Here is a 24,112-nt window from a genome sequence, read left to right as displayed (position 1 = left end):
TCAGATCCTAGGATAGGCTGGGAAATAAAGTCGTTTTGTTTGAACATTTAAAAGGAACTGAATGTATATAGGTAGTTGATCCGAATTCCTTGCATTGGTGTTGCAGGAAGACCCCGTGCTCGAATATCGGAGGTTCCAAGTGTTTGAGCTTATTTATGAGCAAGCTCGAAGATCCCCAGTTTACCAGTTCAGGCGAGATGTCATGGAGATACTGTTGAAGGCTTATACGCCACACTCCACTCGCATTGATAGAGGATGGGAACTTGATTGGACATTTCCAGGAGGGGTTTACTACATCAACGCTCGGAAGCTAGGATGCCTGGCTACCGATTTGAAGAAGAGACGTTGGGGAGAAGAGTTGAGGGTAATAGAGATATTCTACTTGGTGCCTACACGATTGGACCAGACTGTTTCAGAAAACTCCGATCAAACCATCAACAACTGGCTCTTGGAGAAGGTCACTAATGTGATCCCAGCGAACCGAATCAAAAACTTTGGATTACTGAAAGCGGAGCTCCGGCTTGATATCTTAGTCTATTATCCACTCAAGAATTAGTATAGAAACTATTACACGAATGAAGTAGTGCATCATGTGAATACCATCTCCTAAGCGTATTTTATATGCAATCCATAAAGCCATGTAATAAGCTGATCATCAGTTATCCTAAACCTTGAGGAGTTTCAATTGTAATAAATTTTCATCAATAAAGTGATTTTTGTCTCTGAATCTCTGTCTCTTGATAAAGTAGAATCTTGAATTTTATTTAAAGTCTCGTGTCTATTTTGAAATCCAAGTAATGTATCAAGAATTCGTATAATCCATGTAGGTACCGCATGTTTCTCTGTACTCGGCAGCGCAAGAGAAGAAGCTTCTCCTTAAGCAAGCCCAACCTCCGATCTTTAAGGGCAAGGGGGAAAATGTGGAGAGAGATGCGGAAGTATGGATGGAAGCCATGGACGACTACTTTGAAGCTGCGGGGACCCAACCCGTAAATCAGACCATGCTTGCGATGTTCCACTTGACTGGCGATGCCAAGATATGGTGGAAACAACATTGCAGGGACATGGATATTAAGGGATCTTCCCGGTCCTGGGAAGACATCAAAGCTGCAATAATGGGACGTTATTTACCACCTGCCTATAGAACCTTGAGGATGAATGAATTCTTTTCACTTCGGCAATTGAATTTATCTGTCGAAGAATACTATGCAAAGTTTGTCACTCTTCGGAGATATGCTCCTAAAATGACCTTGGAACAACAGGTGGCAAGGTTCTGCCAAGGACTAATCGATTCCATGAATACTCGGTTGGAAGCTCTCAGGCCGACGACGCTATAGGATGCCTTGTTAAGGGCCAAACCTCTAGCTCTCGAAGTACAAAGGGATAATCAGAACACGAGGAATCATTGGGCAAAGAGGGCAAGGACAACTGCTTGGAATAACAGACCAGCCAACCAAGCATATAACCAGCGCCCTATTGTGGCTACCACCACAACCATGGAGTTCCCTGATGTCCGATGCTATGGCTGCGGCGAGCATGGGCATTACAGATCCAATTGCCCCAGGAACATTCAGGCAACCAACGCCAATGCCATACCCTTGAATACCCGTGGGCGTGGCCAAGCTAATGGAAGAGGAGGACGAGGAAGGATGAACAGAGGGCGAGGGCGTGGAGATACCGCCAGAGTGAATGCCGCAGTGGTACAACCAACTGTGGGTGACGAAGCAGTGGAGAGAGCAAACCTACATGCTGCAATTGACAATCTCAATGGTTGCGAGAAATACGCAGTCATTCATACGCCAGGATCTCTCAGAGGTGAACGAGTTAACTTCCTTATAGATTGTGGTTGAACTCTTTCGTTTCTTTCACCCCGATGCATGAGGAAGCGAAAGCTAGATAAGTATCCAACAAGCAAGCTAGTTGTAGAGTTAGCAAACGGCAAGGAGGTAGTATCTCAACACTTTGCAGGCAAAATTGACTTTGACTTAGGGGGACACCCAACTTCTGCCCAATTTCGAACCTTACCCTTAGGATTCTTTGATGAGATACTAGGGATAGACTGGCAAAAGCAAAATAGGGCCCACATACATTGTGCACAAGGGAACTTTACCTTTACAGATAACTTGGGTAATGAAGCCTTAATCCAGGGGGAAAATGGGAGACCTAAGGCTACTTTAGTTAAGGCCAGCAGACTTTTGAAGGGACTAAGGAAGGGTCAGCAAATTTATGCGGTTAAACTCAACAAAGTGGACCAATCAGATACCTCACTTCGACCAAACTGGTTGAGGGAGTATGATGATGTATTCCCTGAAGACCTTACGAATCTTCCGCCACATAGAGAGGTAGATCATGAGATTGAGACTATCCCTAGATGTGAACCTATCTCAAAAAAACCTTATAAGATGTCACTTCCAGAGGCCATCGAACTCAAGGAACAACTTAGGCAACTCATTGAGCAAGGATTCATTCGAACCAGTACTTCTCCAGGTAACTGTCAAGAACAAGTACCCAATTCCAAGGATTGAAGAACTCTTGGACAGACTCCACGGTGCCAAAATATTTACAAAGATAGATCTAAGTTCAGGATATTACCAAATCATAATCAAGGAATCAGATATTCCAAAGACAGCTTTCAATACTAGGTATGGGCACTACGAGTTCACAGTAATGTCTTTTGGTCTAACAAATGCTCCTGCAAGCTTCAATCGACTTATGCAGGATATTTTCAGACCTTACCTGGATGATTTTGTCTTGGTTTTCTTTGATGACATTTTGATCTACTCTAATAACGAGGCAGATCATGAAGAACATGTTCGCAAAGCACTTGATCTTCTTCGAAAACACCAACTTTACGCTAAAGAGAGTAAGTGCACTTTTTGCTCACCAAAAGTCAATTATCTTGGATTTGTCATATCGGTTGAGGGGATTTCAGTGGACCCAGACAAGGTCAAGGACATCGTTGATTGGCCTCAACCATCCACCGTCAGCGAAATAAGAGGATTTCTTGGAATAACGGGATGGTACAAGATTTTTGTCAAGGACTATGCATGTATTGCTGCACCTTTGACGGAACTCCTAAAGAAAGGGATGAGGATCGAATGGAAGACCGAGCACAAGTCTAGCTTTGCTAAACTAAAAGAGTTCTTGGTCTCAGCTCCTATTTTAAAGCTTCCAGATTTCAGTAAGGAATTTGAAGTAGCAACCGATGCTAGTAAATTTGCTCTAGGTGGAGTTCTTACTCAAGAAGGAAAGCCAGTGGCATATACTTCACGAAAGCTGAGGGATCACGAGAAGAATTATCCTACTCATGATTTGGAGCTTTTAGCAGTTATTCACACACTGAAGTTATGGAGACATTATCTTCTCGGATGCAAGTTTCAGCTGGTTACAGACCACAAGAGCTTAAAATGGATTTTTACTCAACCTATTCTCAATATGCGACAACGGCGATGGATAGAGCTATTACAGGAATATGACCTTGACATAAAGTATAGACCAGGGAAGGAAAATGCAGTTGCAGATGGTCTTAGCCGAAAATCCTTTCTCGGAGCTATCTCTATTCCAAATAACCCTATCTGGGATAGAATCAAAGAAGCATCTTTAGTAAATCCAGAATACCAGCGTATAGTATCTCTAGTCCAGCAGAATAAGATGCCTGAAGCTAAAGATTACTCTCTTATGGGGGGGATGTCTTTACTACAGACATAGACTTTGTGTACCGAGAGATCCAGCCTTAAAGAAGGCCATTTTGTATGAAGCACACGATAGCCCTACATCCGGACATCCAGGCTATGCTAAGACTCTTCATGCTGTCAGGAGGAGTTATTTTTGGTCTGTAATGAAAGGAGACATACTTCGCTATGTGAGGCAATGTCTTTCTTGTCAGCGGATAAAGGCCGAAAGAATCAAGTTACCAGGGCAACTTCAACCTCTTGACATACCCCAGATGAAATGGGAATGCATCAGTATGGACTTTGTTACAGGATTACCTTCTACAAGAGGTTATGATTCTATTTTCGTGGTTGTTGATATGCTCACAAAAGTGGCTCATCTAATACCCGTAAAGACAACCTTTACTGCTTCATATGTTAGTCGGGTATTCATCAAAGAGATTTTTAGGTTGCATGGGCTGCCCAAGCGTATCGTTAGTGATAGAGATGCCAAGTTTACATCAAAATTTTGGACTTCTCTTTTCCAATCTATTGGGTCACAATTAGCTGTCAGTACAGCATATCATCCCCATACAAATGGGCAAACTGAAAGAGTTAATCAAGTCATCGAGGACATTCTCAGAGCCTATTGTTTGCAAGAGCCAAAGAAGTGGTTACAGTATCTACCTTTGGTGGAGTATGCTTATAACTCTTCCGAACACAGAAGCATTGGAATGTCACCTTTCAAAGCTCTTTATGGACAGGACTGTTTAGCACAGACTAGAGCTATTCACCAGGATATTCAGGCAGCTCAGGATAGACAAAAGCACTATGCAGATAAGAACCGTTCGGAAAGAACTTTCAAAGAAGGAGATAAGGTTTTTTTGCGAGTCCGACCAAAGAAAAGCAACTTATCACTAGGCAGATATAAGAAGCTAAGCCCAAGGTACTGTGGGCCATTCGAGATCGTTAAGGTTGTGAGTGACCAAGCCTACAAGCTAAAGTTACCTGCAAACTTGAAGGTTCATGATGTATTCCACGTTAGCTTACTCAAACCCTATATTCCTAACCCTGATCAATTCTTGGACTCAGATCAGATAATCATGCCAGCACAAGGAGTTCTCGAGCTCCAACCTGACTACGTACTGGAAACAAGGGAAAGGAAGTTACGCAACAGAACTATCACGGAGCATCTGGTAAAGTGGAAGGATTACCCTGAAGAAGATGCAACTTGGGAGGACGAACCAACGCTCATAAAAGATTACCCAAACACATTCTTGAGATGAGGACATCTCAAATTTTTCACGTTGGGGAGGTTGTAAGGTCTCTGACCCCGATCAAAAGAGCACCATTGTACCATGAAATGAACATAATGGAAAAAGTTACTATTTTTAGCAGTTTTTCAAATTCTGTCAGTGCCATGATATTTAGAATGTTTTAAAGCTTCGAAATGTGAATTAAAATAATTTTTGTAAAAGAATTCCAAATATAGCAAGTTTTTGGTCACCCATCCCGTCCAGTTTTGATCGTCTCGAAAAACTGCACCCGTACCCCGAATTTCAAAAAAATGCATTTTCGGATCGCGGGGGCTGCTAAATATGGCAGGTACTCGGGCCAGTACGTCTTAGTTAGAGATTCGTATAGCAATTTTCGGCATCAAAATCCGACTCGTATGACCCGTTTTAGCCTAGAACCAATTTTCCTAAAAATTGTCCAGGGAGGTACCGGGGGCCCGAGGCTGTGTGGGAACAGGTTCCAGGCCACTCCAGACCCGCTTTAGCAGCTAGGGGGCGCCCTCTTGCCTTGTGGGAGTCTTTGGGAAGTTTCCAAGCCAGTAACTAAGTCTTAGAGCCAGTTAACCAAGCCAACCTGACACTTGGTAGGTAGGGGAATTGGACTTGCCAATGCAGAGACTGAGTGCTCCTGCAGTTGCATTTAGCAAGGCTGGTCGATTTTCAGCCTGTAGGGGCCTATTTAAAGACCTGCACACACACACACACACACACACACACACACACACACACACATATGCTGACACACACACAGTGCACACACACACCTACACATACTTTGGGAAGGTGCTGCCGGAACACACACCTTTTGAAGGAGAAGCAAGGAGGGAGGAGCTGTCAAATTCTCGCCTCAAGAATCTCGATTAGATCAGAGAATCGAGAGGATTATCAGCCCTTAATCACGGTAACCACGGTTGAATTAATGCTTTTTGCAAACCCTTTTCATTACCATCTAAATTTCTCGTCTATTATGCTTATTCCTAGTCGTAATTCTCTATAATTACTCTCTAAATTCTCCTTAACCATATTCTATTATGTAATCATCATCCCATAGCTGAATTATCAGTCATTCATCACTCTTAATTAATGATTAGTGCACGATTATTAGAATTTTCTCTCTCTAGGTAGCATAGAAATTAATCGGTAAGCTGGTAATTGTGTAGATTGATGAGAATCACTCTTTTTGTCACGCATTAATATTGTAGCTGATTTAGATTCATCTCTGTTATGCATTAAGATATAATTAAGGTAAGATTAATCTGTCATTAACTCTCTAAGAGGTGGTTTTTCTCACACCTATGCATGCGGTGATTCTGCACCCTCTAATTGCTAGGAAAGAGATTAATCGTGCTTAATTCATCTCTCTGGTAATTCCATTAGTGAAATCCTAATATTCTTAATCACATAAATCGAGTAATTATCTTTAGAGCAGGTTCCCATAGGAATATGCATCATCCATAATGATTGCTATATGAAAAATCTAAACCTCTCATGTAGCAGGCATTGTTTGATGTTGCTAAACTATCATTTGGCTTGTTATGACGCTTGCGGACATTAGCTCTTTTCTCCAAGTTAATTATTTAAAGTAGTGAGTTTAAAATGGCCCCGGTTAAGAGGACTCGCTTTGGTGGAGCCCACGACCCCGAGGCAGGAACAAGCAAGGTGAACGGGAAGGGAAAAGCTCCCTTGGAGGAACAAATACCGGCCATCTCACGGGCCATCGACGAAGAAATGGAAGAGGTAGGTCATAACTTCATTCAAGCTATTTAAGTTAACATTGCACACGTTTAGTTAGGAATGAAAATACCCCAAACATGTTGGAGAAATCCGACGGAAACCTCGGCATTGAATTCATTGTACATTAAGTTCTAAAATAGAAAGGAAATGATTGATGGGTATGCTGGTTGCAATTAGGAAAGAATGTCTGCTAGGGAAAATTTAGCTCGACATGTTCATTTTATTTCCAATGTTGTTGAACCCCCCTAATGATCACAGGGGGCAGATTTCCTCGTTAAGGGCTCTGGAATCCACGACTTGCTTTTTATGCGGTGGATACCCACGACTTGCTTTCTATGCGGTGGGAACCCACGTCTTGCTTTCTATGCGGTGGGAGTGTCCATGACGTGCTTTCTATGCGGTGGACATACCTAGTTGTATGGGCAACTAGGCGACAACGGGAGGAGTGAACTCTCGCTGGAGGGGGAATGTTGTACCTCCAGAACATTGAAACTTTTATGAATAAGTTTGAGTATAATTTTTACTAGAATTCTGTCTTGGTGTTGTTTGCAATACTGGTTGAAGGGTTGTTTTAACGAACAATGTGATTCACAATTAAACAAGGAATCTTTATGTTGAACAACCTTTGTGGTAGTAATTAGGTCACACAAGGAAGTGTGAGTATGGGGGTGGAAAGTGGGGGCTTGGCTCAGGTTGCCAATGCCTACGAGATGGGTGGTCCCGATTGGTCGGGAACTCTCTGTCCCCATTGTGCTTACTCGATATTAGCAATGCTCATTGCCCCTAGAGTGGGGAATTCTCGAGAGTACGTGCCTCTAAAACATGGGGAAAAAGGCACTCGGGTTTTCTCTTCTCTTGGAAGGTGAGTCTTAGAATCTCTAGATAATTTAAGTACGCTTCCCCTACGAGGTGGAGCTAGATCTCCTTACTAGTAGGCTCGAACTCGACTCACTTCGTGATGAGAGATCGTCCGCTAGCCGAACCCTGAACCATTTGTTTGCTTCCGCAATAGATCTAGTGGCCACCAGGTTCACCATCAGATCCGCCATTGGAAACGGTGGGGTGGGGACCTCACATTCTAACCCCTATTTGTCAATCACGTTAGGGTTTTCAACTTGTAATTACTGAGTTCCGTTTCTATCCATGTATATTTTTCCTTGTTTGTTTGCCCTGATTTCCTCCTCAAACTCTATACCATGGTCATCAATGCGAATAGCATACTCTTCATTAGGATCCAGGTAAACCTGAGCTCCATGGCGATTAGTCTGATAAAAAGAGAGTATATGCTTATAGCACCATGTCATTCCGGTTTCTGAATGAGTCGAATAGGAAGATATTTCAGATGTTGATTCTAAAAATGTGTATGAGACTTCTTCAAGGATAATGTGCAAGGGATTTCCTTGATTCACACTCTCTTCGATGGATACTCTACTAGCGATCTCTCCAAATATTCCTTGATTTACTAGTATACGACCAGATCTAAGGTTCATATAGACTTGTGAAGCCCTGGATAGAGTACTTATCGTTGGATTGACTTGTTGTCAATTTTTTCCACTTGACTTGATTGCAACTTCTGTCAAGCTTTCAATTCCTTGTCTACAACCTGATTTCTGTATCAATTTTGATCAAGTTAGCTATTCTTTCATAAAGACTATACAATTCTTGCTAACTATTGTGACTGGTCTATGTGTATCACTTCAAATCGAGCTAAGTGAGTCAATAGTTGAGACTTTCAGATTCCACTTTTGCAAAAAGCCAAAGGACTAATCTGCAACCTGGAAACTGAGTGAAAATGTACTAATTTGGATCTGATTGAACCCAAATTGCCCAGTGGCCTTGTATTATGTTGGTCTAACACTGTACAAGTTCAAAAGTCAAAAATGGTGTCTTTGTGTAGCAGTAGTAAATATTTTTGATTATTTACTTTTCTCAATTTTTTACACTTTTTGGCTTGATTTGCCAAGTATACAACTTGTTAAGGTCTCTGGACAAGTTTCACTAAGTTTGAACAAAATTTGTTCAAGTTATCAACTGTTTCGTATCCGCAGACTCGGTTTTTAAGAATCTAGCTTAGTCTGACTTTTGTGATCCAAATTTCACCAAAATTGATTTGTGTGGTTTACTTGATATGCTTGACCTTGTGAATACTCTAATGTACAAGAATATCAATCTTTGTAGCAGATGTAAATAATTGCAATTATTTACTCCATCTATTTTTTTGCAAGTTTTTGTGACAATCTTGACAGAGATCTGTTAAGCAGCTTAACTTAAGCTCCCTAGCCAAGTTTCATCAAGTTTGGATAATTTCTGTTCAAATGGTCATCAGTTTTGTATCTGCAAACTGACTTTGCAATTTTGGCCACAATTTTCAATCCAGTGATCCAAATCTTACCAAATTTGATTTGTGGGCTTAATACAACATGCTAAAGCTAGTGGTATGCAAACTTGGTCAAAAAAGTTGAAAAATGAGACAACAGTAAATAATCACGATTATTTACTTCTAACAAATTTTTGCATCTTTTTTGTCAATTGAGCATGTACACTTGTCTATCACATCAATATAAGCCTATAAGTCAAGTTTCACTTGGTTTAAACAAAAGTTTCCCAATTTTCACTCAAGTTCTTGAAAGTTAGTACAGAATTTAGTTTTTTTTTTGCTTTTGGTCAATTTGGTGATCCAAATTCTATGGGCCTTTACAAAACTTGTTTGTACACATGCATAGAGTCTCTGGTATCAACCTTGGTCACTTTTAAGCTAGAAGTAAATAATCGCGATTATCTATATTTATGAACACTTTTTTGAACTTTTCCTTGGACAGTCTTTTCATGAGCTATTTTAAGCCTTTGAGTCGTCAAAACTTAATTTGGCCTGAAATGTCAAGAAAAAGTAAATAATCTGAGTTTTTGCAAACTCTTGAAGTTTTTATCTCAATGTGTCCTTGAGCTTACCCACTGGTTCATAAAACGTTTACGCATACTCTTCAGTCAGATTGAGTGATTGACAGTCTTCTGGTGCTATTTCTAGCCGTAGACCTGAAATTTTGCAACTTCACATAACAACTCACAATTGATTCTTTTAGAGAGAGCAATGTTCTAAAATCCACCTCAGATTCTACTTACCCTACTACTAGGTTCTATTGCAATGGGGTTGTGGAAAGTGTCCACAAACACTTGTTTTTCTGCTTTTTAAGGTTTTTTTAGCCTTGATCTTAATTCTTGTCAGAATCCTAATCCAATTCTACAATCCTACAATCCTAAAGGTACTTAGCAATTACGACTTACTTCCAAGCTGCCTCTACATAGCAAAAGACGACAATCTTAAGCTATGCGGTTTTAAAAAGAAAGTTTCTACTCTAGGAGATCCTAGGAAGTTAAAGGATAACTTCACAAGACGCTCGTGTTTTTTTCTAGTTTAGGTCTCTTCGATCCCCGACAGCGGTGCCAAATGTGGGAGGAGTGTCTAACCTCACTCCTATCTTATTGCAGACATAGTAAGAACCACGAATAAATTGTCAATCCATGGGACAAAGCTGATTTGACTAGGGCATAGAGGCTACAAGAGGTTGTCAAGCTCTTGGAAAACAACAAACAAATCGCATCTAACTCAGGCTACACTCAAATGACAGAAATCACCAAAGAACAATCGCTCATCGACAAACAAATCACATCCGTTGCAGCATCAAACGACATACAAACGTAACAAAACTTCTAGGACATGTTTATAAGACCTAAGCACACATGCTTATGGTTTCAAATCTCACTTTTGGTCAAGTGCCAAAATTGTGATTATTAACAGTAATTTTTTACCTAGTCATTTTCGACCCAAAATGTATCTAAATGCTTGGCAATGATGCCCCAATATACCGCCTATACTTAGTTTTTGATTTTGAAGTGTAAATTCCTACTTAGATGAAATTAGGCCGCGTGTTGCGACGCCAAAAGCTACGAAATACCGTGAAATGCTTATGTCAATGCATAGAGCTCTTACCTGTTGTTGCAACGCAACAGACGCGACTGCAATGTGATAATCGGGGAGGGAGTAGGAAGTGCGAGAAGGAGAGAAGTGAGCACCGTTAGCTTACGCTGTGTTTCTATTATCCAAAACTTGTAAATAATTTACAAAAATTGGCTTTTATACCTTAGCCAAGGTTTTGGTGGTCAAAACTAATAATCTGGGAGCTCTAACTAAAGACAGGTTGATACAATCTGGAAGCCTGTAGCCCCGGCTATCAATTACAAAGTTTATCTGGAAAGTAGTAGTTACAATATTTTCGATTCATCAAAATAATAAATGTTTTTACAATGAGAGCTCCGAAAAATGGTATTCGAGTTAACTTCTTGCTAACATTTTGATAGAGAAGAAAAAAGGGGTGCAAAAGCTCCGCCCCAATCATCCACGTACACATGGATGATGGGGAAGATCTTATCCCCCTTTTTTCTTCTCAATTATGAGCGTTAATGGTTGAACAAGTCATGACCTACATTTTTCACTGAGAGCTTTCAATAGTAGACAAGAAAAATGGGTGCAAGAGCTCCCCTATCATCCGCATGCATGTGGATGATAGGGAGTCTTACAAGATGGCGAGCTAGTTTTTTTGAGCGACAAAAGAAACGAACGAGTCCTTCAATAAAGTTGGTTGTGAATTAGAGAGATTTTCAAAAGTGATAAGGAAAAGGAGATGGTAGTAGAGTATGACAAAGAAGTAGAGATGGTCTCTACGTAGAGATGGTCATAGAGATCGTCCTCTGTCCACATGTAAGTGGCTATCATCCGCCTCATCCACACATGGAGCCACCTTGGACACTATGTCAAAGGCACAAGCTCCAAAGGACCCTTGAAGTTTGTGGAAATTCTTAAAATACCCCTCAAATTTTAGAAATTCCCAATATATACTTGCATCATTTTGGGATGTATATGCCCCAATTTTTACATAGTCTAATGTTTATGACAATGTAGATCTATTTTAGTGTCTTAGACAAAAATATTTACCAATAGAGGCATCTGCGTCCAGAAAGGATGAACGATTTCATCTGAAGAGGCCTCATTACCATTTAAAATCCTAAAGCTATCATCTTTTATTGAGGAGAATCAATTGTCCTATGAAGTGTTGCAAAAAAAAAAAAAGATGTTTGCGATTAATAAGTGCTATTTTGGAAATTTTGGTAAAACTAAAGGGCATTTTGGGAATTTCCTGCCAACTGTGAGGAATTCATTGGGACTTTTGAGGGGTATTTTGGGTTTTTATCCCCTAAAAACAAAAGGCTCCTAGGCATGTTGTAAATCCTACAGAAGCTCATTTGAGAGAGAGAGAGAGAGAGAGAGAGAGAGAGAGAGATAGAGAGAGAGAGAGAGAGAGAGAGAGAGAGAGCGATCCAGCTCCTCTTCATGCCCCACCTTCAGACCTATGTTCTCCTTTGGGGACTCCAGCACAGACACATAAAATGCCATCATGAGTACCATAGCCAACATCTATGCAGAAGCCACTACACCAAGCTTCCTTACGGCATCACCTACTACAAGTGAAAAGAGATAGATAGATAGATAGATAGATTTTATCATCGTCCTTGAAGGTCAAATATGACCTATGGGACCAAAGTTACATGTGATGTAGTATGTGTATGGCTGATGAGTGACTCTTGATGCTCCAAAATTGTGGTGATGAGAGTCGCAATGGAGAGCCCACACTGTGGCTAGGAGAGGAAAGTGTGTAGGTCTAAGTCATGGGGCTGAAAATGTGAGAGAAGCAAGTTCGGATGTGACCAAAAGATGAGCACTCTAATAGTGTATGGTACTCAAATATCAAACTTGCAATGAGCAAAATGTGCATAGTCGATTTCACTCTTCTCCATTGCCCCAATGCCCTGTCTCGCATCGAAGGGAATGGGAGCTAAGCCGAATGGCTGCAATAGTGCGTATCACCGACAAGGGGATAGGCTCAAGAATGTAAGTTTAAGTATGGTTTCCTCTTTCATCGAAGAACATGGTTTTGTAGTTGGGGGAAATATGGGTGGTGTAATGTATAAAGCGTGATCCATCGGATTTCTCCCAAGCCGTAATACATTGGCGTTGTAGAAAAGCTTCATTCACATGGATATGTCTTTTGAACTTTTTTTCTTACTTCCCATGCAACTATAGGAAGTCGATGTGAGGGGTTTTGACGCATCTTTATAATGTACTCCACAACCCTTTCCATGGCCATAACCTCAATTGGAAGAGATCCTGACTCAAGAAGTAAGAGCATATATGGTTTTTGTGTCTTAACTTGGAGAATGTTTGTAAGAAAACTCTTTTGGACATTCTCAAACTCTTTCCAAGTAGACTTTGAGATGCTCCCGCCCAACACTTCAAGAAGAACCGGTGTCACCAATGCATCAAAAAGGTACTTTTTGAGAACCCAACACTTGATGTTTTCTACATTACACATGTTCTTAAATGCATAATATGCTCTCTTTCTTGCTTCCAAATGACGCATAGCACATTTATGCCACTTATGACTAGATGGAACCTCAAGGCCAAGGTACTTAAAGCTCTCAACAACTTCAAGTGTCTCATTGTTGTACACAATTCATGACTTCTCCTTATGGTTGGTTTTCACAAGCATAACCTTTGTTTTGGATTCATTCACAATCAGTCCACTATGCAAGCAAAATTTCTCGAGGACAACCATAAGCTTTTGTGAATCTTCTAAAGTGTGTGCTAGAAACACTACATCATCTGTGTACAACAAAAGCATGATTACCGCATTGCAAATAGTGACCTCTTTAATGCTTCTCCTTGCATAAATTCAAGTATCATTTGTTTCAATCGATCGATGCATAGACCAAAGAGAGTTGGTAACAACAGACATCCTTGTTTAACCCCAATAGTGCTTACAAAAAATTTTGAAATTCCTCTTCCCATGCGGAATTGACACATCACCTTCTCATAGATTTGAGAAACCGCAAGCATAAACTCACTTGGCACGTGGAGACCTTCCATCCTTCTCCACAAATTGTTTTGTGGAATCATATCAAAGGCTTTCTTAAAGTCCACAAAACAACAATACAATCGCTTGCCTTTCAACCGACTTTCCTACATGAGAACACAAAGAGTGACAAGATGATCAGTGGTGCAATGGCATCGACAAAAACCCACTTGTCCTTTTGCAGGCTTGTCATTCTCTTCATACCAATCACTCAATTTCATCTCCATTATGCATCCAAATAACTTTGCCACAAGAGACCCAATCATTATATTTCGGTAGTTCTTTACATTCTTTACATCTCCTCCTTTATGCAAAGGCTTGACCCAATTAGTACTCCAATCATAAGGCATACCATGTTGAAGTGCAAGGTTGAACATATCACACATCCATTCATGGGTAAAATCACCCATCCATTTGATCATCTCCGGCTTGATACCTTGAAAATCTCTCGCTTTGCGAGTGGTCAACTTTTCAAGCCCACCGCATACATCCTCAATAGTAAAAAAAAGAGGGCATACATGGGAGTGAACCATTAAATGACATTTTTTCAACATTTGGTTGCTCATAAAATTTCCTACAATGTGTGTATATATCCACAAGACTCAAATTACCAAAATTCTCAACCCGCTTGTCCCTCAAGTTTCTCCAAAATCTTCCACATACACATGCCTTTCCTTGGACTTGAAAAAGTTGTTGCTTTACTTCCCATCTTCTTCTCTTCTTTTGAATCAATGCATTGTATGTATGCAAATGACTTTGATAGTTGTATTTGTCCATAGTTTCATCAAGCTTTATCAAGGACTTTTGAGCATCTTGACATTCTTTATCAAACCACATTTTGCGTGATCTATCTTTGTTGATATCATGGAGATGCTTTATGGCAAAGAATTTTTTGGCATAAGAACAACTAACTCTCTTGAAAGCTTTCCATTTAATTTCCCATGGTGCGTTATATTGAAACTTTTTCATTCATAATTTTTGCTCAACCATTTTAATGTACATTGGTGCGCATTTGAAATCCATACATAGTGATAACTTCTCTTTCCTTTGACTGACATCATCATGCTTAGTTGCTTCTCCATATGCAAGGTCAATACATAAGGTTTGTTGGTTTGATTCCGGGTCATTGGCCAAACATAAAACTCTTTATGCGATACATGATGGCTTCGGAGAGTAGCATATAGTCAATCACACTATCCCCATTATGTTTTCTACATGAAAATCCATTGGTTCCACTCCACAAAGATACACCATTGGCAATGAGCATATCCATGCTATTACACATGTGTAAAAGTAACTTTCCATAGTGATCCAGTTGTTTCTCATCCATTGAAGTATGATCATACGAGTGAACTTCCTCCAACTCCCTTGAAATGTATGGCATATCAAATTGTTGAGTATCATGTTGCAATGTTTTTGTGCGAGCATTCATATCCCGAAATACAATAACATCACCTTAGCCTTTGAAATAAGAAATGTCCTATTCTAAATCAAAAAATGGATGATCTCTATCCATGCAAGCATAAAAGGGGGGAATCGTAATGAGGAATGTAGCAACCAGCTACAAAAATGGGTGCTCTTTTTTGTGTCATAATTTTCAGCCATACATAACGTTTGTACATGTCATCTTTCCTTTCTTAAGCATACATAATACCCCTCCTTGCCCTTTTTGTTGCTTGAGATTCTTTGACCACATCAATGAATGATTGTAACCCTCCAAGCCGTTAATCCTTTGTGTATCATGCTCCCAAGTTTCAACAATAAGTACACATCGGCTTTGCTCGTTAGTTCATCAATGCCAACCCCCGCATTCCATGGGTATCCATTGAAATTCCAAAAGCATATTATCAATTGTAACTCGGCCTCATACATCATGCATCCCTATTTTCTCGAGGGACTTGCCTCCTCCTTGGGCACATTTTCTTCGTGAGAGATCTCCTTGTTTTTCTTATTCTTTTCCTCAAATGCCTTGCGATGCATATTTTGTTGCTTAATAGTGCTATTTTCACATAAAAAACATTTTGTATCTCTCAATAAATCCAGCTATTATTAAGGATAATCTTTTGTTTGGTCTCATCGAGCATGGTGTATACAATTGGCCGTTCTCCTGAGCGAGGAGCTCCTTGCTCATCCACTCTATGTGCTCCATAGACCATAACTCATGACATGCCAAAGTGGGTTTTGAAGAAATATTCGATAACAATAGCAAGAGAAGGAAGCTCTCTAACTTCTCTTTGGGAATTTCTCGAATAAAAATGTTCTTGGAACATCGCCCCCGTTCCATCAACTCCTCAACATTCTTTGTTTGAGCCATAGCTTGCATGAGAGAGGAATTAGGAATCACATTGCTACCACATATATCAGCCCAAGACTTGTTTGTGCATATGTTTTTCATGTCACATACATCCCGGCTCATGGTGTCAAATTTCTCCTCTTTCAATACATGGTCATGCTCTACTTTGCTCATGCGCTTCTTCAAAGCATTCAAGTCCACAAGAGAGAGTTTACATTTCTTGACTTCTTCTTCAAGTTGCATCAAATTTGTTGTTTGCATCTCAAGTGTCCTCTTGAGATTCTCATTCTCAACCACAAGAACCCTTAGCCTGCCATTCTCCATTGCAAGTGCCCGTAAGTCTTCACCTTGTTTGTTTACGGTCTCTTGCAACGATACCGAGTATGCCATGATCATGGTTTTTGATAGTGTTGGTTGAGTGGTTGTGTTGCTATCTTAACCTTCTTAGCATAGTTAGGGTTTATTATGTACCTTTGTAACGTGATTGGCCTGGCATCCGAATGCAATGTTGGCATACTTCGAAATCTATGCCTTTCAGGTCCACATGTTCCCTTGCAAATACATCATTGTATTCTTGGAACAGTGCCTTTGCCTTCTCTTTGATCTCCGATTTCACGTGCTTGTTGATCTTAATCATTCTAGGATTATGTTTTGAGCCAAGATTCCCTCCTCAACCTCTTGATCATCTGGGATAATCAATTTGAGCCTCCTCCCTTTTGTTTCGCCATTGACTCTACTTCCTTCTTAGTTCGATTGCCAGTAGCATAATCATTAAAAGGATTTCTTATTTCCAGAAGATCATTCTAACTTTTTGGTGCCAATGCCACTAAATCCTTCATCAACATTTTTTGAATTGGTCTCCCTTTTAGGCCTAAAATCAAACTTATTTGATGCTGGTTGTTTTGGCAGATGCCCATCTAGTTGAACTAGTTGTTCTTCAGAGTTCAATTTAGTATACTACTCTAGATACTGCGGCCTTTGCCTTTTAGTTTGTTCTTTATCCATAAGTAACAGCACTCAAATCAATCTCTGTAAAAGGGAAAACATTCATCAAAGCAAGCATTCTTTCAATCTTCTTTGTGCCATACTTCTTACATAATTCCTTTGGTCTTAGAGCCTTCTTCCATCTTCTGGTATTATCAGTTTTGATCTGAATTCTTCTGTTAGAGCCCCAAATGGTCAAAATTTGGTTTGCATAATCATGGATGTCTTCAACAGTTTTGAGCCAAGGTCTTTCTAACAACATTTCATAAGCTCCTTGCACATCTAATACCAGAAAACTAGTTTTGAACTTCTTTTTTCCTAGCCTAATCTGCATATTCTCAACGAGTCCATCAGCTTGGACTAACTCTGAATGTGTATGGTTTCATCTCAGTTATCCCTAGCTTTTGCCTCAGATGCTTTCCAAGGATGTTTATCTAGCTCCCTCATCCAGGATTACTCTTAACAATGGTTCACATTGCTTCCTGAGTTTGTAGTCTATCTGAATCACTGGAACATCGTCGTCGTGAATGGCTACCATGTCCACTGCTCTGGCTTCAGCTTCATCTTTTTTCTTCTGTTTGATGAATTTTGCAACTGTTGGTAACGTTCAACTAATATCATCTAACTCGACTATCAACTTTTTCCTTTTGCAGACTTTGATATAATTCTCGTCTTGCTCATTACCAAAAGTGTTGTTTGAACTAGAATATTTGTCTTCAGAATCTTCACAATTCCATTCTGCCTCATGGCTGGCTACTTGTTAAACCTGAGACAAACCCTCCGATTGGCCCTCCTTTAGTGTAATTGACCCAGCTTCAATCAAGTCTATCCTAACTTGTTGTACCTCATTGGCTAGGCTTTGCATTGCAATTATCACAGACTCGTCCACCCTAGCTAGCACGATCTTATTCCCATCAAGTGGTATCAGAGCTCCACGTTATGCTAGCTAAGTTCGTTGTTATGCTTTTGTGTTAGTGATTAGCATTCTTCAATTAGAATTCACTAATCTTATTTTGCATTAGCTTAATAATCTCAATCTCCAATCACCATTCGGGCACGAGCCCTTGGTGATTAGGTGAAGAGGAATTTTGCATTTAGCATTGCATGTGTGTGTGTTTGGGTGTTCATTTTTTAGCTTGCTTCATTGCACTGTTATTCTCAGTATAGACATCTTTGACTTGTGCAATTCATGTGTGTGAGCTTCGCAATGCATTAATCCACATTTGATTTGGATTAGTAATGAGATATTAATGCCTTGATTAAAATCATCGATTTATCATTAAAGAGTTCTATAGTTTTTCTGCCTGTTGAAACCTGAAACATTGCTAAAATTAGGTGTGTGTGCAAAACCGTATTGAGCTTGTTGAAGCATTATTCAAATAGGGTGTGTGTGGAGGAGTTTTTATCAAACCCGTGTGTGAATCCCCTAAATAGAGGAATCAAAAGGAATTTCTTTTAAAGGAGGAGGGCCACACCCAAATTGAGCGCCCACTGGGCGGATTTCAAATCGGTAGCAAACCATATTACAGGTTTTTTTGTCAGATCTGTGTGCTTTAATGTTCATAGTGGTACGTAGTACATCAAGCTATGCTACGCACACTAGCAGGACTGACCCTAAGCTCGCCAAAAAACTATGTTGATTGTGGCCTCATCAAGTTGTGGCACGTCCATTGCGAGCACTAGCAAAGAAATTCTTTCCAACGTCAGCACCCTGCATGTAGCCTTCTACCCGCCACCCACTTGCTTCACTCATTGTTGTCGAGCCAAGTGCAGGGCATCTCATGTGCTCGCTTTGCTTTGGTGGCCCAGCTTGTCATCATCTCCTTGAGACTCCCTTGTCATCCGCTACACGACAAACGCGGTCTGCAACCAGTTACTTTTTTTATATTATTATTCAACTTGAAAGCTCAATGTTTGTTTTCCATGCTCTTACCTCATCTTCAACTCGGCAAGCCCCTATTCCCATAACCACAGAGCACCAAGTTTCAACAATAGCCCCTGCTAAGGAGTTCCCCCACTACTTGCAAAGGCCAAGTAAAAGACACATAAAACCATCATCATCAAGACATTTAAAGGCAGTTCTTCAAACAAAAACAAAACTTCAGAAGCTTCCTACGGGCATCAAACAAGAACTTCAAGGTATCAAAACAAGAGGATTTTAGAGGGCCTTCCAAAGCTATCAAGAGCTCCAAGTGCCTCCGACCTTCAATTCTCCCAAGCTTCAAAGGAGAGCTACATTGAGCACATCAAAAGCAATAAAGAAGACAATTTTTTGAGAAGGGTGACTTCACTTATGTGAAGAGGTACTTCACATTGAAGGAAAATTTTAAAGTACGTAATCAAATTAAAAATCTTGCAGCCAAGCACAATTTCTTGCAATGTATGTCACTACATCTATTGTTAAGGAAAATAATGTCATTTTGCTCATGTACGGAGTTCCAGACACTGGTCTTGGAGAGTCTTGACTCTCCAAGTGCAAAGACTGCTCCAAGGTACCATGGGGAAATTCAAAAATTCACTTTGAGGGGAGGGAATTTGGAAGCAATAGCATTCGCATCTGCGTTAGTAGTTTTTGCATTAGTATTTTTGCATTGCACTTGTTTTTCAATAAAGCTCAAGACAAAGCTATGTCAACATTGATATCATTGGCACTAACAAAGTGCGTCTAGAAGACAAAGACCATGAAGTGGTTAAGCATTGAAGAAGATGAAGGTGCTCTTGGATTAGAGCGAAGCAAACATTTTTCAGGATTTTGCTATTGGATTAGAGCGTTGTTTTTTCTCTTGTATTGGAGTGTGGCACCTGGATTGGAGTGTTTGTCTCCTAGATTGGGGATGTATGTTGTATGTGCTCCTAGATTGGAATGTTGTCTTTCTTCATCAAGTTGTAACCCAAGATTCAAGGGGAGGATTTCTCTTGTATTGAAATCCTTAGTGGATACCATGTGTCATCCTTAGTAGACAAATAACCTTCATTGTATTGTCCTAGTCCAAACCTCAAGGAGAGGATTGTAAGGTGTGAGCTTTGTCCTAGAGTAATAGAGCATGAATCAAGGAGAGAAAAGGTGGAATTATCCCACATGTATTGGTGCAAAGTTGTAGAGCTACTTAAAGACCATTTCATAAATAAGCAAACTCAAGTCTGTTTTGCATTGCATCTCTCTTGTTTATGGTGAGCTTGTGATGGCTTAGCAAATACTCAAGATCGTGTTTATGAGTCCAAGTTGATTGATCTTGACACCGCCTTTTGCTTTACAACTATCATTCGGGAGATATTGGGGAGCTTAAGAATAGGACTACTAACAAGGTTTCTTTCAATTTCACAAACCTAGATGAGTCAACTAGGTCCAACGAAAATACCTTAGCCTCCTTAAGAATAGTAGTGACTACAGAAACTATTGCAATGTATCCCTCTACTGCAAGGTTTCTTTCAATTTCTCAAACCTAGATGAGTCTCCTAGGTCCAAAGAAAATACCTTAGCCTTCTTAAGAATAGTAGTGACTACAGAAGCTATTGCAATGTATCCCTCGGTGTGATACTATTTTTTGGTGAAGTGGCCAAGGAAGCCTTGCACATCATAAAAGGACTTTTGTTGAGGCCATGCAACAATAGCTTGGATTTTGGCTAGATCTATGGAAACACCATCCTTGGTAACAATAAATCCAAGGTAGTCCTTCCTTTTTTGGAAGAAGATACACTTGCTTAATTTAGCATAAAGTTTGATGCTCCCCAAGTAGCTAAAGCACATGCTAGCAAGTATTTGACCACCTCCTATACTCTTGGATTTTCCATTTAAAAAAAGACTAACCATAAAATTGTCAACATGTTTTTAGAGCATTAGTGAGCTTAACGGGCATAATTGTACTCATAATGGCCAAACAACATTAAAACCTGTTTTGGGAATATCTTCATCCATGACATGTATTTGATAGTATTCAAACTTGAGATCGACCTTCAAATTTATTGTGATTGACCACGTCATCAAAGCAAGATGAGTTAGCATGCACTTTGACTTTGACTTAAGCCATCCATAGTGAAGGAAAAGCCAAAACTTGCCACCTTTCTTCCAATTGAAGAGTACAAGAGTGCTCAAAAGTGAAAACATTGTTTCCAAAATACAACCCTATTGAAGGAGTTAGGCGAGGTATTCCTTGAGCTTTGTGGCTTGGAGTAAAGAAATTGTATAAGGTCTCCAATCTACATGTTGGGCTCTAGGAGTGAGCTTGATGGCATGGTCAATCTCTCACTTGACTAAAAATTCATGAAGCTCTTTAAGGAGAAAATTAGTTTACTCATTTCGGTTTTGTGCCTTAGGCTTCTATTCTCTAGGGTTTAGCTTAAGTACATAAAGGATGTTCTTTTCTTCTACGGGACCCAAGGAGTTTGTCATAAGTTATCTTTGGAAAGCATGAGGCCATTTCTTTGTTTGATAAGATTGCTTAAGTTATCATTAGGGCTAGAATATAGTGATCTACTCTCCTTCACAATGTCAACATATATGTCCCAAGATGTGATGATTTGAGATGACAAAAGTCCTTTGCGATACAATTTAACACGCCAATATAACGAATGTCGGAAGCACGTTCATTTCCTAGCAAGCGAATTGTTTTTGCTAGCAAAAACAATTATATTAAAACCTATTTTTGGGAGTCCTTGAGCTTTTGCTACTACAGTAAAAGACTCAACCATCATCTCTCTTAGAGAAGTGATAAAAGACACTTATTTCATTTTTTGAGTTAGTATTTATAAACTTAACTTTAACTCTAACCTAAGATACTCACTCTAGAATGACAAAATCAACAATCACAAACTCTTGGGCTTATTATAGTGTTCCATAGGCTCAAGCACATCAATATGTGAAGATTTTACAATGAAGCCCTAATAAAATAATGATTACAACTAATACAATTTGTCAAAAAGTTATTCAAAATTATGGAATCTTTTCGGGGTCTTAGAAATTTTTTGCTTTCTTATAGCAATATTTTGGTAGCTTTCGACTTAGAATTTTTTTATTAGTAAGTAGTTCAATTTTGTTACTAGCAGATAATGGCACCATACTTTAAAAGCATGGATAACAACCCTCAATTTAAGATCATGAGTAATGTCATCGCTCAATTCATTTAGGTGAAACTTCCTTCAAAAATAATCGATAGGCCTTTACTCATGTGTCATGACACCGCCTTTTGCTTTACAACTATCATTTGGGAGATATTGGGGAGCTTAAGAATAGGACTACTAACAAGGTTTCCTTCAATTTCACAAACCTAGATGAGTCAACTAGGTCCAAAGAAAATACCTTAGCCTCCTTAAGAATAGTAGTGACTGCATAAGCTATTGCAATGTATCCCTCTATTGCAAGGTTTCTTTCAATTTCTCAAACCTAGATGAGTCTACTAGGTCCAAAGCAAATACCTTAGTCTTCTTAAGAATAGTAGTGACTACAGAAGCTATTGCAATGTATCCCTCGGTGTGATACTATTTTTTGGTGAAGTGGCCAAGGAAGCCTTGCACATCATAAAAGGACTTTTGTTGAGGCCATGCAACAATAGCTTGGATTTTGGCTAGATCTATGGAAACACAATCCTTGGTAACAATAAATCCAAGGTAGTCCTTCCTTTTTTGGAAGAAGATACACTTGTTTAATTTAGATAAAGTTTGATGCTCCCCAAGTAGCTAAAGCACATGCTAGCAAGTATTTGACCACCTCCTATACTCTTGGATTTTCCATTTAAAAAAAGACTAACCATAAAATTGTCAACATGTTTTTAGAGCATTAGTGAGCTTAACGGGCATAATTGTACTCATAATGACCAAAGAACATTAAAACCTGTTTTGGGAATATCTTCATCCATGACAGATATTTGATAGTATTCAAACTTGAGATCGACCTTCAAATTTATTGGGTACAATGGAGGTGATTGACCACGTCATCAAAGCAAGATGAGTTAGCATGACTTTGACTTAAGTCATCCATAGTGAAGGAAAAGCCAAAAAGTGCCACCTTTCTTCCAATTGAAGAGTACAAGAGTGCTCAAAGTTGAAAACATTGTTTCCAATACAACCCTATTGAAGGAGTTAAGCAAGGTATTCCTTGAACTTTGTGGTTTGGAGTAAAGAAATTGTATAAGGTCTCCAAGCTACATGTTGAGCTCTAAGAGTGAGTTTGATGGCATGGTCAATCTCTCACGTGACTAAAAATTCCTGAAGCTCTAGGAGAATATTAATTTACTCATTTCAGTTTTGGGCCTTAGGCTTCTATTCTATAGGGTTTAGCTTAAGTACATAAATGATGTTCTTTTCTTCTACGAGACTCAAGGAGTTTGTCATAAGTTATGTTTGGCAAGCATGAGGCCATTTCTTTGTTTGATAAGATTGCTTAAGTTATCATTAGGGCTAGAATATGGTGATCTACTCTCCTTCACAATGTCAACATATATGTCTCAAGATGTGATGATTTGAGATGACAAAAGTCCTTTGCGATACAATTTAACACGCCACTATGACAAACGCTGGAAGCACGTTCATTTCCTAACGAACAAATTGTTTTTTCTAGCCCTTTTGAGAAATATAATAGAGAAAAATTGCTTTATCTTACAAATTGGATTTACCTTGAGAACGCAAAATGACTAGTTTGTTGATCTGTTGCAATATGTGATTTGAAGTATTTTTCCCATATTCATTTTTCATGTTTTGTACTCAAATCAATTTCTACATTCCTCTTACAAAGTAGTGGTCATGACACATTACAAATAAAACAAAATCAATGAAGATCACGTGACCACATTTTTTAAACAGTAATCAATAAACCTACCAAAGTGATGTTTTTGTCACAGCCTTAAAACCAAGTTAAAACTACATTAAGGTATGAAGCTTTTTTCGTATTGAATCAAACCTTTTTAAGGATGCAAATAAAGCAATGGGAGTATTCCCCCATACTCCCAGAGAGACCATGCTTTGTCATTTTTTTATGTTTCATCAAAATCCCTACAGCTTCGCAATGTGTCAATTGCTCAAAGTTAACTTCCACATAGGTACACATCTACACAGGTTCATCGTAATAGGGTAGGGTAGGGTAGGGTAGGGTAGGTTTTTAACATCCCGGGAACTATCCCAAGAGACCTCAAAGATCTATCCAACAAGTGCTGAACACAAGACCTGTTACACTGAGAGCAATGGCTTAAAAGACCATCA

The sequence above is a fragment of the Adiantum capillus-veneris genome, chromosome 22 (assembly GCF_014529385.1).
Source record: "Adiantum capillus-veneris isolate H3 chromosome 22, ASM1452938v2, whole genome shotgun sequence".
NCBI lineage: Eukaryota > Viridiplantae > Streptophyta > Polypodiopsida > Polypodiales > Pteridaceae > Adiantum > Adiantum capillus-veneris.
Note: the sequence above shows the minus strand (reverse complement) of the source record.